General features: G+C 46.2%; 1 non-coding gene across 1 annotated transcript; it reads left to right on the top strand.

The window, feature by feature from the left end:
* The first annotated feature begins 929 nt into the window (after positions 1 to 929).
* LOC149254534 (5.8S ribosomal RNA) lies at positions 930 to 1,083 on the top strand. Its single transcript, XR_016267999.1, has one exon. It is a non-coding gene; the product is annotated as a 5.8S ribosomal RNA (ribosomal RNA).
* Positions 1,084 to 13,821: the final 12,738 nt, after the last annotated feature.

Raw genomic sequence — 13,821 nt, 5'->3', positions numbered from 1 at the left:
CCACCCTAGTCCTTCTCGATCGTCGTCCCCTGCAGTTCCCCCCCTTTTTGCGAAGGCACGGGGGTGGGGAAGCTTGTTCCCTATTTGAGCCTCCCCCTGTGAGCTGGTGGACGCGTTTGATATCTCTCTTTCTTTCATGTTGTTTTCTTCCCTTATTTCGGCCCCTAGCTTTACGGAGAAAAGGTGGGATTGGTATGGATTGGTGTTCGGGAAGGACGAAAAGCAGTGAGAGTTCCCAGGGTGGCCACCCTAGTCCTTCTCGATTGTCGTCCCCTGCTGTTCCCCCCTTTTTGTGAAGGCACGGGGTTGGGGAAGCTTGTTCTCTGTTTGAAGCCTCCTCCCCTTGTGAGCCGGTAGCCACGGTTGATATATCCATTTCTCTCTTGTTGTTCTCTTCCCTTCTTCCTCGTGGCCCCTAGCTTTACGGAGAAAAGGTGGGATTGTTGTGGATTGGTGTTCCGGAAGGACGAAATGCAGTGCGAGCTCACGGGGTGGCCACCCTCGTCCTTCTCGATCGTCGTCCCCTTCAATTCCCCCCTTTTGCCGAAGGCACGGGGCTTGGGAGGCTTGTGCTTTGTTTGTGCTTTGTTTTCTACCCTGTTCTCTTCCTTAGGGTCCCTAGCTCTACGGAGAAAAGGGGGAATTGTTGTGGGCTGGTGTCGGGGAAGGGCTAGAAGCAGTGCGAGCTCCCGGGGTGGCCACCCTAGTCCTTCTCAATCATTGTCCCACGCATTTCCCCCATTTTCGCGAGGGCGTGGGGCTGGGGGGAGATTGTCCTCTATTCGAGCCTCCCCCCGTGAGGGGGTTAGACACCTTTGTTTCTCTTTCTCTCATGCGTTTTTCCTCCTTTTGCCTCTTGGCCTTACATTTGTTGTGGGGGGTTGCCCCTATTCAGTTTTGTGGCTGATTCTTTGGTAATACGTGGAAACGACTCTCGGCAACAGATATCTCGGCTCTTGTTATGATGAAGAACGTAGTGAAATGCGATACTTAGTGTGAATTGCAGAATCCCGTGAATCATCGAGTTTTTGAACGCAATTTGCGCCCGAGGCCTCGGTCGAGGGCATGTCTGTTTGGGCGTCGCATCCCATTCAAACGCACTCCCTGCAATATGCTAGGGAGCAACGGAGCTGGTCGTCCGTGCCCCGTGCGGTGCGGTCAGCTGAAATACCTCAAGCGATGCTTCGTGGCGTGCGTCGGCGAGCAGTGATCTTGTCCCCTTGGATGGGTAGTCGGCGTTAGCCGATGCGAGCTTTGTGTGGCATCGCTCGAACTTTCTTTGCTCTCTCTTGTCCTCCCATGGGGTAGGGCGGATTTAGCTCCAACTTTGCGACATCAGCTCAGGTGAGAACACCCGCTGAGTTTAAGCATATAATTAAGCGGAGGAAAAGAAACTTACAAGGATTCCCCTAGTAGCGGCGAGCGAACCGGGAAGAGCCCAGCATGAAAATCGGGCGGTGGTGCCGCCTGAATTGTAGTCTGTAGAAGCGTCCTCAGCGGTGGACCTGGGCCAAGTCCCTTGGAAGAGGGCGCCTGAGAGGGTGACAGCCTCGTCGGCCCAGGACCCTGCCGCATCACGAGGCGTTGTCGACGAGTCGGGTTGTTTGGGAATGCAGCCCTAATTGGGTGGTAAATTTCGTCCAAGGCTAAATACGGGCGAGAGACCGATAGCGAACAAGTACCGGGAGGGAAAGATGAAAAGGACTTTGAAAAGAGAGTTAAAGAGTGCTTGAAATTGCCGGGAGGGAAGTGGATGGAGGCTGTCGATGCGTCTCGGTCGGATATTAAGGTGCAGATAACTGATTCAACTCTACAAATATGTCATGAGGAAGAGCAATATCACGATGAAGTCATGAAGGGCCACTAAATCAAAGTACGGGAACAAGCGACTACAACTAAGCATCCATGTGATAAGTGTTATGAAGGATAGACAAGGTGACAAAGGAGTAGCTAGATGACAAAAAGGACCTGATATATATCAAGAAGGCCACTTTCCACGAAGGGAGAAATGACATGACAAACCAGGGGGGAAAGTGATCGATGGCCGGTACCCTGCCAAGAAGAAGTTCAAACAAATACTGTTACACAACAATTTGTCACGTTTGTCACTGTCCCATGAATAATGTGGTTGATCCTATCTCTTTCCTCTCTATCTATAAAATCTTGTCTCTATGCCTTGAGCAAGCTAGTTCCAGTTCCAGCATAGTGATAGAGAATACCAGGAGTTCAAGAGTTTGAAGCAGCAAGAGCCTTATTTGCATCCATAAGGCCAAATCTAAGTAAGGAGATTCTTGTCACCCAAGAGAGAGAGGCTTGTTCCCATCCCAACAAGCTTTGCAAGACTTGTGTAGCTGACTACCCAGCCAAAGGAGGATTTGATAGCAGAACTATGGTTGTATTCTTCTTTGTTATTTATCAATAATAGATGACTATCATTATGGTTCCACTCCCATTGTCCTATGATTGATGTTGAGTTATATCTTTTCTGATTGATATATAATTGCATCTATTGGATTTTATGCTTGTATTTGTGTTGTTCTTTGCATGTGCAGGTGTCCAATCACGGAGATCGTGGGGATCGTGGCCAGCCGAGGTAAAGGAACGAGAGCGACATCTCTACTACGAATATTAGCATTGGAATCCAAGTAGGTTCTCATCATCCACTTTTAATTTGCAATTAGGAACTTGCGTGATAGCATTTTTTGATTGTTGCTAGACCCGGTCTAGGCTAGTAGGGATCGTCTCTGTCCGCAGAGAGGATTCACCTCCACAACAATTTGGCGACTCTACTGGGGAGTCTTGTCTCTTTTGTTCTCTCGTTCGGTTGCTTAGATAGCTTTCAGGGTTAGATTTATTGTTGTCTCTTGCTTCCTGGTCTGCCTAGATACTGTTTTCAAGCCCTGGATTGCTTGTTTTTGTTTTTGACTTAGCAAACTTGATTAGCGCGCTTTTTAGCCTAACAGTCGCGCCAATTGGCACATGTTGCTCAAAGACAACCCACGCCAATCCCTTAAAAGCATGAGTTGCAGCCTGACAGTCGTGCCAGGCCTGTCAACTTTTCCAGTTTGCTTGTTTTCAAGCCCTCTGAGCTTGGATTTGTATCTTGCCATGCCTTTTTCAATTAATGGAGTGTGTTTGATCCTTGTTTGACTGGTTTTAGACCTCCATCCTTCGGGTGTTTTCCCCTTTCTATCGATTTCACATTTTAGCCCTAGGGCATCTAGTGGATTTGTGCATCGAGCCTTCCGTAGGAGTCTTGGGTTCTTTGATCATCCAGTCGACTTTGTGATTACTTTTTGCAATTTCTCAGTAGTTGTCAAAGCCTTTTATTGATATTCAAGTGATTTGCTTCTTTTTCGCTTGGATTTCGCTTGGCTTCATTTGGGCTTAGATCACATAGCTCATAGAGGTCTTTGTGTTTTCTTCTTGGTTTGAAGGACTATCTTGGTGTTTTGGGGATTTGATTGTGTTCTCATTGAGTGAAATTTGTCTCTTTTACTCGGTGTTATTATCTGTCAAAATTTGTTTAGTGCACTTTGCCATTGAAAAGAAAATGAACAATCTCTTTTGTGTTGAATTAGTTAATTGAAATTAGAAGCTTTTCATTGATTAGTGATTTAAAACAAAAAAAAGTTTCATTTATTGCCATTATCTGCATTAGAGTGGTTCTTGATTGTTTGTGGTCATTTTGTTTATTTGAAAAATTCTCAACTCTCTCGTAGTTAGTATTCATCGAACGAAATGATATTCTTTGGCATATAGCTTGCATTTAGGGAATTTTGAGAGCTTACATACAGTAGGACCTGTAAATTGAAACCTAAATCAAAGATCAACCATAAAATGAACTGAATTAACTTAAAAATGCATTGGAACATAACGCTCACTGTTTAGAGGTCTAGGCTAGAGACGTGCTCCGGCGTCGTTAAACCTAGTCACTGTTGTTTCACATTACGGTTGGGTGATTCCTCCTTTTGTGACTCGATAGTGGTCTAGCATGGACTTGAGCTCCCACGTACCGTCGCGTATATAGGGGAGACCCCACTAGGTTATCATCCTTTATCCACAGGAAGCCGTGTCTGCTGCCTTACAAGCCATAACACACTGAACATAGCATTCGGGAAGATTGACTGCCGTACGGGAAGTCCTTGGTTTTCATATGACTGCCAAGGTGTATATGCAGTTTTACGTATTTGTTTGGTAAACCCTTTTGCCTAGTTCTCCAGAGTAGTCACTTTTGATCCTTTTCAGACTCCTTCAAAGAAAATGCTCACTTGAGCAGTTTTTCACTTCGGGCTCACAAAACATTCGAAGGCGACTAGAGTCACCTTTTTGTCCTTTTCTCGAATCTTAAAACATGAAAAGGTCAAGTTGTGTCCTTGCGTCTTAAAATTTGTTTGGCCACGATTAACATTACCTGGTTAGGTCTTGTGTGCGTTAGTTTGAGTAGGGTCCCTTATCGTTAGATTCCTTTAGGTCTTGTTTGAAGTTTGTCATCCTGGCTGAACCATCGACCCCCATTCTAAGTGATCAAGGGTCTCCGTCTTCCTTTGCTCCTGAGGTACCAGTTGTGAGTGATACTCTTCCTATTATCCCGAGTATCCAACCGATCAACTCTCGTGCCCCAGACGACGAGGATTACGAAATTCATTGGAACCCCATCTGGGAGCCTGAAGAGGACGATATTCCTTTTACCCCCCCTGGTGTTTCGTCTCCAATGTCTACCTCTCACATGGATGAGACATCTCCTAGAGTGAGTGAGACACCCGTTTTGTCGAATATCAACACTCCTATCCCAGCTACTTCTCCAGTACCCTCACGCTACAAGTTGTTGAGGGATAATATAAGTGCCAGTATCCCTGCTTCGAGTATGTGGGACCCCCATATCACTCCCACTTCGGGATATTTTGTTTCACGAGTCCACAGTACACTTGTCACTTCAGTTCCAACGAATCCAACTATTTGTGTAGCACATTCAACTCCGGTTGTTAGTGCCGTTACAACGTCTTCAGCTCTGAATACTGGTGCTGGTCCCCCTCACGGTCAAGTGAGTAGCGGCCAGCTGGCACACACACCCAAAGTTGTCCATCCTGCACAAAGTGCACCACCCTCTTCTAGTCCCATCCCAGGAGGGGGGCCGTATGATGAGTATGGACAAGCTGTTCAGGATCCGAATGCACAGGGTCCATTCTATTATTATGATTCTACTGGTCAGTATCTTTACCCTTCTCGACCCTTACCTACTCAACCTATTGTTGAGGTCTCGGTACCATTATCCGTTGCTTGGAACGCCACCACTTTCCATGGGGGCCAAGTAAGGCCTGCACAGCTTCAGGGACCGCCTAACCAAGGCCAGTCATCTTATATGCAAACCCCTCAAGGGCAGCAATATTATGGCCAGTCTTACCCAGGACAACCTGGGGGCCTACAAGGACAACCCTATCAAGGACAACCTTCGGCCGCTGGTGGTCCATCTTTTATTTATATGACTCAAACTTCTGGTTATCCAGGGCAACCTGGTACCCAGCAGGGTTACCCATCTGGACAACCAGGACAACCTTACATCCAACAAGGTCAACCTGGTATCCAGCAAGGTTATCCTTCTGGACAAGTAGGACAAACTTATATTCAGCAAGTTCAACGGACAGTCCAACAGGGGTACCCTTCTGGGTAAGGGGGGCAGCCTTACGTACAACAGGGCCAACCCACTGCCTAGCCTAGTCATCCTTCTGGATAGGCTGGCCAACCTCAAGGTCAACCGGTCGTCCAGCTCGCTCAACCATCTGTTCCGCAAGGACAACCCTCGGTTGCTCAAGGACAACCTGGTACCCAGCAAGCTCATCCTTTTGGGCAAACGGGTCCATCCCAAACCCAACCAAGACAACCTTCCAGCCAGATGGTCCAAGCTCAACCTATTCAAGGACATCCTTCTGGGCCCCAGACTCAAATTGGTTATCTGATGCAAGGTGGGTCACAATCCCAACCTTCTTATCAAGCGCAGCCTCCTTACCACGCTCAGTATGGAGCTCAGCAACTGTATGGTTACCAACAACCCCAGGGGCAAACTCAGTTCACCCCTTATCAAAATTATCAACAAATGCAGGTCACTCCTTACCAGAATTATCAACAACAGTAAGTTTCACCTGCAAGTCAAGTTGCTAATCCATGGGGTGCTGGGGGGCAGACCCATGGTCAGCTGTCTGCTTATGGACAAAATCCTTATGGACAGAATCCTTATGGACAGAATCCGTATGGACAGAATCCTTATGGACAGAACCCCTATGGGAAAAATCCCTATGGGCAGAACCCTTATGGGCCAGGCCCATACGGACAAAGTCCATGGGGGCAACCACCACCTGGTTGGAACCCTGGTACTACCTCTCTTCCATGGCCACAGATGTCCTTAAATCCTCAGTTACCTTTCTTAGCGACATTGGAACTGCCAAATGTGTCCAAATTGACAAATGATCCCATTATTCATAATCCATATTGGCCACCAGTTCCAACTAAGATACCCGGTGATTGCCTGAAATTCGATGGCAAAGCTGGTGAGGACCCTCAAGCCCATGTCATGACCTATCACCTTTGGTGCTCATCCAACTCGTGGCTTGATGATTCCATCCGGCTCCGCCTCTTCCAAAGGAATCTCACCAGCTCGGCCGCTAAGTGGTATATTGAATTGAATCGCGGAACATTTCAAGATTTCAACTCGCTGGCTATGGCATTCCTAACTCATTTTCAGTTACCCATTCGGTATGAGACAAGGACACATCTCCTTACGTCTCTCAAACAAGACACGACCACGCATATATCTGATCATATACATGAATGGAGACGGCATTGTCGCTTGATCAAGTTCTGGATTCCTGATCAGCTCCTAAACGATTGGTTCACAACCTACTTTGTCCCTGCGATCGCAAGAGACATCGCCATGGGAGCTTGTGTAACTGAAGAGCAGGCTATCGCGCGTGCTCAGTACCTCAACTTAGTATATTCTCAGTCAGGTACTTTATATGATTATTTGCCAGACACCCCGAGACCCAGAACATCCAAAGCTCCGCCAAAACCATCTGTTGACGGTGTTATTGGCTCTGTAAACGCATCTTCAAATAAATAATCCGCAAACCCTGGGAAGAAAAAACCGAATGCTTCTAGTGAAAACACATCTCAGGGTCAATCTAATTTTGGAAACACTTCCGAGGTTAACGCTGTCTAGTCCACCACGGCGGATAAATCCTCGAAAAGGAAAAAGAAAGGGAAAGCCAAGAATAAATCCGAACAGCCCAAATAGGACTCCCCTAAACCTCCACCCGAGGAAGGAGCCAAACGTAAACCTAAGTATCCTTGTCTTATCTGTGATGAGGATCACTACACTAAAGACTGCCCCAGGTGGTCCGAAGTTAGTCGATTGTTGAAAGGTGCTCCTGGGACTCCTGCTGTGCTTAAAGAACCTTTCCCTTCACAACAAACTCAAATGGTGGCAGATCCATCGCAACCCTCTTCTTCATTCGGCTCTCAAGTATTTATGGCTGGGATGATTCCCATCCATGTCACTACTCGAGAAAAATAATATCCATCTCATGCCGGGAAAGAGCCTGAGGTCTCCTCCAGTGCTCCTCCGTCCAGTTCTAGTCCACTCCACATCGAAAGACCTAGCACTGAGACGACTATCCGACCCACGATCGTCATCCTCCAAGAGTTTGACTTGGAATTTACTGCTGCCAAGTCTAAGAAGTCCCTAGTCTTTGCTGAGTTACTTTGTTCTTTTCCATCTCCTTCTGCACCCTCTCTTTCAGAAGATCATATCCCGGATGAAACTCTTTTTCTGATCAGCACCCTCGATCGCTAGTATGGGGATATTATTGTTTATTTACATACATCCTCTTTCCGCCCCGCTGTATCCAAAGATGCTCGGCAGCGGATCCGCCATCAATGTCAACCCTATCGTATCATAGGGGACACCCTGTACTGTCTCAGTGTTGACTCTGTCCCCCGCCGATGTCTAACCCTCGAGGAAGTTGAGAGAGTCCTGAATGACTGCCACTCTGGCGCCTGTGGTGGTCACATGTCCGGATATGCCACAACTCAGAAAATCCTTCGCGCTGGTTATTTCTGGCCCTCCATTTTTAAGGATTGCATTCTTGCCGTCCGCTCATGTCATGCATGCCAGATATACCAGCGGAAGATGCATGCACCACCGGCTCCACTGCACCCTGTAGTCACCATTGGCCCTTTTGCAAAATGGGGCATTGATTATACGACCTGTAAGCCTCGCTCAGCCGGGGGGCATGGGTTTATTATTATTGTCGTCGATTACTTTACAAAATGGGCCGAGGCGATGCCCACATTAACTCAAGATGGTCATACAACGACGCAGTTTTTGTTCAATCATGTTATTACACGGTTCGGAGTTCCGCAGGCCATCGTCACGGATCACGAAAAGCATTTCCGTAATCACATGATGACCGAGCTGACAACCCAACTAGGCTTACGACATGATAATTAGACCCCATACTATCCTCAGTCTAACGGCCAGGTTGAAGTCGTTAACAAGATTTTGGTTACGATGCTTCAACGTACTGTTGACATGCATAAGTCTAATTGGCATCTGATGTTGTTTCCCGCCTTGTGGACCTACCGAACCTCTGTGAAGAATGCCATCGGTTTCACTCCATTTCAACTAGTTTACGGACTGGAGGCTACCCTTCCTATAGAATGTGAAATTCCTTTGTTGAAAATAGCCATCGAGTTTCTTCCCAACACTACTCCGGTAGACGAACGACTTCTTTATCTAGAACGGTTGGACAAGACCCGTCGCCTAGCCTTTCTAGCCATCGAAGCTCAAAAGAAGAGAGTCAAAACTCACTTCGACCATACCATCCATCCTCGTTCCTTTGTTGATGGAGATCTAGTCCTGCTATACGACCAAGCAAATGACAAGCTGGGGGCAGGAAAACTCGAGCCCATGTGGCTAGGCCCTTATATTGTAAAGAAAGTGTTGTAGAAAGGGGCATATGAGCTAGTTGACTACGAAGGTAATCCTCTTGATAAGCCCCGCAATGGGCTGTACTTGAAAAAGTACTATGCATGATTCATGCACTTCGATTTATACATGCGTGTGTGTGTGTGTGTGTTTTCATGTTTTTGGCTTGGTGTGAAGGCGTGATTGCCTCTTATTGTGTTTTTTCTCCTTGTGCAGATGTCGGGTGCACCTTATGTTGGTTTCGCTGATGGTGCCTACCGTAGCACTCGCAATTTGTCCTCTGCAGCGTGGGTGATCTACGATCCTCACAGTGAGTTGATAGATCTTCAAGGCGTGTGTTTAGGCTGTACTACAAACAATGTTGCTGAATATAGCGCTGTTATTGAATTATTAGCCGAGGCGATTAATCTCGGTATTCGTACATTGGTTGTTAACCTAGACTCTCAGCTTGTCGTCCATCATCTCAATGGGCGATATTCCGTCAGAGACTGTCACATTTTAAGGTTGTACTTATGTGTTAAATTGTTAGAAAGGAATTTTGACTTTATCACATATCAACATATCCCACGACGATTAAACACATTATCTAATGCATTGGCTAATCATGTATTAGATAGACATTTGCATAATTTATAATCAAAACATTATACAAGAAAGCACATAAAAGCACAATAATAAACCATAGGCATATGTATATATATATATGTGTGTCGCAACGTTTGCACCGTGTGCATTACATAGTTCAAAAAATAATACATGTTCATCCTGATACATCCCGGGACGACATGTCCCTCAAAAAAATATGCATAAAAGAAGCCTAGAAGTCTAGTCGCAGTGGTGCTCATGATATCACATCACCGCGCGCACCAAGCGTCTCAACAGATGATGGATGCGAGTCGGCACCCCCACTGTGTGCCTCTGGTATGCAAAAGGCACGTCCGCCAATCTAGCATAACCCGGAATCCCTCGGGTGAGTCCCTTGAGATTCTGCACCAACTCTTCCCCCATGGCACCCCTTGCCTGAGGGTCAACTGCGAGTTGGCCCCTCCACACTATAAGAGACAAGCCGGCTGGTCGCTCTGGGCCTATATCTGCATATGCATATGACTGTCATCAGAACATGCATGTATTGACAAAAAAAAATGAAAATACATAAAACATAAAAAAAAACGAAGAGATCATACCCAACTCCTCATCCCATTCCTCTCCCTCTGGCAGTGGGAGGTCTGGATCCCCCATGAAATTAGTCCCCGTGTATGGCCAATCCTCTACCACGATCAGCTGACGACGGAGCCATATGAATAATTAGGGCCGCCAAGACATCTGCTGGCCCCCTCCTCCTCTGGGCATCAATGCTGGCCAGCGAGCCATCCTAGGATCTCGTGGCAATGGATCAGCCACTACAGCTCCCTGGATCTGAAAGAGGGGTAATCATTCCAAGAAGAACGACACCACAATCGAGCCATACCCGAACTGTTTCACTCCTCCACACTTACACTTTGTAAGCTGCCTTTTGATATTGGTAGTCACCGCTGTAGCCCAGTCAAAGATGGTGGGGCTGAGGCATTCTGTAGCTAGTAACAAATGATTCTTGCTCACCTCATGGGGTACCTGTACCCCAGCTGCACGCGTGATGGTGAACAGTATCACCTTAAGAACCAAGTCCCGGATGGTGGCGATATCCACCTTGGCACTGTTTCTCCCAAATTGGGCCTCTGGACACACTCAGGCCTTCACTTCACCTATCTTCTCTCCGGAAGGTCTGCTTCTGGTCAAAATAGGACACACCCCTCTCTGTGACAGCTGAGTAATGAAATACACATCAGATACGTCCAGCTCTAAGGTTTGGTCCCGTAAGCAAAATACTTGGTCATCAACATCCCAAGCATCAACTATCAACTGTAATAACTCGGGCTGAGCATGTAGATAAGATGTGCGGAAGAACTTCTTGAGACCACAGTCTCTCAAAGCATTCATACATCCCTCATCCTTGATGGCCAAGGCGTCCACAGCATCATGTTCCCATTCTTTCCATTCCACCACCATTTTTGCTTGTTTCCTGCACCCACAAGGATGAATAAATCATTATTAGAACACTGGTAAACTTACAAACGAGACAAATTTAAAAAATAATGGGCAAATTCAAGGTAAAAATTAGGTCGCGCAGTTGGCGCGACTGTTTCTAAAACGGTCGCGCCAATGGTGCGGCACCTTTGGGCAAATCACCCCATTGGCGCGGATCCGTGCCGGATACCCGTGCCAATGGGGCGCGGGCCTAAATTTTAAAATCCTCCTTGCGGAGGCTCATTCAGGGAACAAAATGCATAAAAAGGGTATGAAAATGGAGCTAAGGGAAGCGCCTCTTACCTGGAACTGGTGAAATCTCGAATGGTTGCACGGATTGGCTGTAATCACTGTCCGAAGTTCACTCCCCAAACTAACCACTGCTACTATTCAAGAGGTAAAAAGTAAAAGTAATTTTATTTTTTACATTTTCACCATATTTATAAACTTTTTGACTTGTACTTAGGTTTAAAAAGTTGTTTTTTGAAAATTTTAATATATTTTTGGTCGAAGATGGATTTTACGCTTGCTTCTTGTGCAGCGACAGGTCTTTTACACAACGTCGATGGTGAAACGAGTTGTATTTTATACTTTTTCGGACTTGGTAAATACACGAAAAAGTCACTGTGGAGTCATCTTTCAGCTCTTTTCTGACTCGCTAAACATGAAAAGATCGCCGAGTTATCCCTCTTGACTCGTTAAACGTAAATAAGAGGCGGTCGTCTTTAAACTCTTTTCCAACCATGTAAAAACGAAAAGATCGTCGGACCCTTGTCATTTCAGGTTCGTTAATGGTTATGAAATGACGTGATGTTGATCGCTTTTTTAATTTTTCAGGTCGATGTCACTATATATGAAAAGTACTCCTCGATCGTAATGGTCAGGCGGTTCTTTCGAGCATTGTTTTATACTTTTTCGGGCTCGGGATACACAACTTTACGAAAAAGGACCCCCTGGAGTTTTCTTTTCTGTTGTCTTTTCAGACTCTCTAAACAAGAAAAGGCGCCGAGTTCTTCCTCCGTCAGACTCGTTAAAACATAATGACATCGGATTCTGTCGTGATGATGCCTTACAAGCATATGCTATCCCCGTCAAGCTTGTTAAAAATAACTGGGGTACTCGCCAGAAATGGTGGGGAAAATGGACCCATAATTATTGTCGTATCGGCAGTATGTCGCTCTTGAACATGGCACTTGTATGCATTTGTGTCTGGGTGGGAACATCTCATCTTGTTTTACATTAGCCTCCGTGGGTTTGGGTTATCCTATTTGACCTCTCATCTGCTCCTTACCTTGTCACCATGACCTCTGCTCATTTGATGTCAAATACTGCCAAGTCCACTGTCGTGCCGCCGATATGTTCAAGAGAAGTTGACCTATGCAGAATAACAACCTCCCTCTGATACCTCACATAATTTTGATTCACCACAACATTCTTCCTCTGTCTCGTGTCAATGATGTGGGAAACACTATGGCCCACCTTTGATCAAGGTCACTTCCTGTCGACTTCAACTCATTATCTAGGAAGCTGATCTAGAGACTCCCTTCCGGTGCCTTGGAGCCTGCATGCCTCAATGGCAGGTTCTTCGTGTTCGACGAGAGGTTCTCATCATTGGCCTCCGATCGAATGATTCTACGGGTGTTCGACGCCAGCTCACTCATTTGCACGCCGTAGATTGTACCTATAGTACCTTGAGGGCCATTGTCATTATTGGTGGTACCTCTCGCGTCTGTTAATAGTTTTCACTATTGGCTGGTAATCAGACGATGTTCATGCATGTTCAACTTCAACTCATGTATTCACATGCTTGGACTTGTACTCTGTTCGGGTCGAGATGGAGCGCAAGACCCTGGATTTTGTCTACTGGAATCTAGGCTATGATTTGTGGCTTATTATGATCATTACATGACTCATTCACTGGATGGCTGTGACCATGCCTAAGTCTATTTACCGATCCTCACTGGATGGCTGCGCCCATACCTTGGATCTAGATTGTTATGTACTCTGTTATGGATGGTTGCGCCCATACCACATATATCATGTATTTGAGATATCATTTGTACTTCTTTTCGCAGGTTCTCCGGCGGTCGTGTTTTCTGTTACGCATGTTCTTGTAAAGCATTTCACCCCTCTCTCTCGGGCCTCATGCTTTAGGGGGCATCTATTACACAAAATTTGTCACCATTTGTCACCGTCCCTGTTACCCCTCACCCGCACATTGGAGGACTCATTCCGGCACCTATGAGAAGTGACATGACCTGAAACCACTTGCATCATATTCCTCTAAGTATGAGCTTCATATGCCCTGAAGACATCTCCTGCATAATACCCATGAAAAAACTCTTTTTGCATTAACGCGGGTACATAGTGTATTGCTCGCGCCAATGGGGGAAATCCTCTAAAGAGGGCATGCCATTGGCGCTCTGTCTGAGAGTTGCACTCGCGCCAACCGAATTGAGTAAAGTTTTCAACGAACAAGCTTCTGAAGGTTCTCCTTAACCCATCCACCAACTGAATCTATGTTGAGCTAGGATGGTTTGGCTTCGAATCTCCATAGAAGGGAAGTGGTTTTCCACCTTTCATGGAAGTTTCTAAGTGATAAAGCCAATCCCATGAATAATGTGGTTGATCCTATCTCTTTCCTCTCTATCTATAAAAGCTTGTCTCTATGCCTTGAGCAAGCTAGTTCTAGTTCCAACATAGTGATAGAGAATACCAGGAGTTCAAGGGTTTGAAGCTGCAAGAGCCTTCTTTGCATCCATAAGGCCAAATCTAAG

Source organism: Pinus tabuliformis, chromosome 7 (genome assembly GCF_031772625.1).
Source record: "Pinus tabuliformis cultivar Carrire ecotype Pingquan chromosome 7, CPIR1, whole genome shotgun sequence".
In the NCBI taxonomy this organism is placed as follows: Eukaryota; Viridiplantae; Streptophyta; class Pinopsida; order Pinales; family Pinaceae; genus Pinus; species Pinus tabuliformis.
This window is presented reverse-complemented; position numbering and strand designations above follow the sequence as displayed.